This window comes from Lactuca serriola, chromosome 7 (genome assembly GCF_051521515.1).
Source record: "Lactuca serriola cultivar US96UC23 chromosome 7, Lser_US96UC23_V15, whole genome shotgun sequence".
In the NCBI taxonomy this organism is placed as follows: domain Eukaryota; kingdom Viridiplantae; phylum Streptophyta; class Magnoliopsida; order Asterales; family Asteraceae; genus Lactuca; species Lactuca serriola.
Genome location: NC_136414.1, coordinates 123,282,259 through 123,285,638, shown reverse-complemented (window position 1 = coordinate 123,285,638; position 3,380 = coordinate 123,282,259).

Genomic DNA, 3,380 nt, shown 5'->3' with positions numbered 1-3,380 from the left:
AAAGTATTTAAACCTTTTATAAATTCCCAATCTTAGTTACTTAGGAAAATGTGAATTTGGTGCTAACCTATGAAATCACACTTTGCACTTTGCTTGAGTCGTTAGTGGAGTGTGTGTGGTTAATCGGCACACTAATTTGGATTTAACAAGGTAGGCAAAGGGCAACTTAATGTTTATCATAGGATCGGTGGAGCGCGTGTGGTTAACCGGCACATCGATTAAGTGATAAATATTAAGGGTACCAAGTATATTTACACGGTTATTCACACCTTGTTTGTGATCCTCAGCATCCCAGTCACAAACATGAGAGGGCACAATCGAGATTGAAACATTTCATTGAAAAGTTCAATGAATCTCAAAAGATCTAGGAGTTTCAAATCCAATTAAAACCTAATAAATTATTTCGTTTTTTTCATGGTGGAAATTGGTGAATCGTCATTCGCCTACCTTCAAATATTTTATAGCTTGGACTACGACATCCCTCTTCCAAGTTATAAAATATTGTGTTAGGTCCTAGCCTTAATATTTCATATTGGGTGTTATATTAAGGACTTTAAATCAACTAACTTGAATTTCTCACATTATAGATGTCTGATTCAGACAATGGTGATCTTCCCAAATCTCTTGGAACAAGATTTCCTAATGAAGATGATGTTCCGTGGTTGGATAATGGAAATCATACTTCTCTTCCTCCACCTCCTCCAATTATTCTCCCTAACCCACAAGTTCTTGAATAGTTCAAGGTCACTCAAGCCCTATTGGCAAGAAAAGTCTATGTGTGCTCACATCTTGGAGATGAAGTCACGTATTGACAAGTCGGGAGAGTTGGGTGTCAAAGTCTTGAGGAAGTTGGTTGCTAACTAGGTTCTTCATTCACTTTCTATATTACATAGTGAGTTTTTTAAGGACTACTATGTAACAGACTATGACATGACCCTTAATGATCTTACCTATTTGCTTGATGCAAATGGAATTACTATATGTTAACTGTTTTACCAAACAAATTTCTTCAAATGACTTTCTTAAACGCTTTTACATGTTTAAAACTCTTTATCAAACTGTCTTACACTCTGTAATTTTCCTTTGAAACTCTGTTACAAATGTGTTTCCAAACAAAGGTTTTCCTTATACTTAAACTGTCTTATCAAACAAACTACTTTCAAATCGTTTTATAAACTGATATCAAGTCATCATTTCTTCGTTATTAAACTTTTCAAAGGTATTACAAAACTTCTTTTATACTTTTATATTGTCAAATGCATGCCCATATATGTATAGTTATATAAGTAATGTTTAAAGGACTTAGGACAGTTAGCTCGCTTTATTTCCTTTTCCTCGTTGGGATGTGGCCTTAGGGCATCGGTTGCTCGTCCGAATGTGGTCTAAATATTATTTATATATCATGTATACATATATAGGTATAAAGTTCCCATTAGTCAGTTCAGCACCTTTGGGTAGCAAAGGTATACTTCCGGTTATACTCGTACATTACTAGTAACTATAATAGGTATAGTTAGGAGATACTACTTACAATTCCAAGTACAAGGAATCACACAAGAGTCAGTTCATTCATGAGTCTATACTAATACATTAAATGTTACATGAATACATTTACATATATACGCTTACATGAATACGTTTACAGAGATATGCTCACATGAGTACATTTACATAGATACGCTTACATGAATATGTATACATAGATACGCTTACAGAGATACGTTTACATTGATACGTTTACAGAGATACGCTTACATGAACACGTCTACATTAATACGTTTAATATATACTATTACATAGGATCTGTTACAAATGTTTCGGGACTTACCATTCCACACCCAAAGCTGTTAGCTACAGTAGGGAAAAAGAGCGTCGACGGGTATCCACGGTTGTACTGTTCGGCGAGTTTCCACGCCGTGAATATCCTAATGCAAAAGGATACATCTTTAGTTATTATCTTATTCTCATTCCTTTATTTTGTGACACATTCACATGAACGACGAGGTAGGATATATTTGATATAGATAAACTATTTTTCCTTATTACCTTTATATTGTGACTCATACACATAATCGACGAGGTAGACTATAACTATTATAATAATAGTTAAACAAGGAAAACCCGTCACATTTATAGTGATGCTTTCTTACAAAACAGTCGGGTCTTGGTAGAATACTACTTTCAAAACAGTCGGGTCTTGGTAGAAGAGTACTTTCAAAACAGTCGGGTCTTGGTAGAAGACTACTTTCAAAACAGTCGCGTCTTGGTAGAAGACTACTTTCATACTAGTAGGAAATATAGGATTTTCTAGGGTTTTCAAACGTTTACAATTACTTACAAACATTTTCATACTTTTCTCCAAATGTTTACAAGTCTTTACTTTATAGTATTTACAAATCAAAGACACATTAATACATATGAATTCACCAGCTTTATTGCTGATACTCGCTTTCAAAATAACTTGTATTCTCAGGTCACAAATAGACAGGTACGACGACTAGGTTTTGTGAAGACGGATAAATCAAGACTCCTCTTTTATTTTGATTAATTATTATGTTGTCTTATACTATGAAAGAACACACTTGTAATTAAAATTATACTATTAATGCAATAGATGATGTTGTTTCTTGTTTACTACTTTACATTGTTGTGATACATTACATGACATCCTCCGCCCCAGAATGTTTCCGCCGTTCTCGGTTTTGGGGCGTGACAGATTGGTATCAGAGCATTCTTTCATTGCTCAGTTCTCTTCTCTCTCGCGCCAAAACTCTACGTTTAAGCCCCCGAAGCCCTCCCAAAGCCCCGGTTTTCACCTTCAAGTTCCGAGGGAAGGTTTTGTGTTCCTGAGATTCCCGAAATTTCTGAGATTCCCGAGAAAAACAACTTTTCCAAGTCAAAGTTCTGCTCGATTTTCGTCTCACTTCTTCAATCAATCAAGTGAGTTCATACCCCTTAATTAACCTTTTAAATGCTTTTAAATGTTTATAAATGCTTTTTGCGGGGAATACAAGTTGAATCATGTTTAGTTAGTATATCAATCACATGTGATTAATAACTAGCATGCAAATGGAATTACTATACGTTAACTGTTTTACCAAACAGATTTCTTCAAATGACTTTCTTAAATGTTTTTACATGTTTAAAACTCTTTATCAAACTGTCTTACACTCTGTAAGTTTCCTTTCAAGCTCTATTACAAAGGTGTTTTCAAACAAAGGTTTTCCTTATACTTAAACTGTCTTATCAAACAAACTACTTTCAAATCATTTTATAAACATATATCATGTCATCATTTCTTCGTTATTAAACTTTTCAAAGGCATTACAAAACTTCTTTTATACTTTTATATTGTTAAATGCATGCCCATATATGTATAG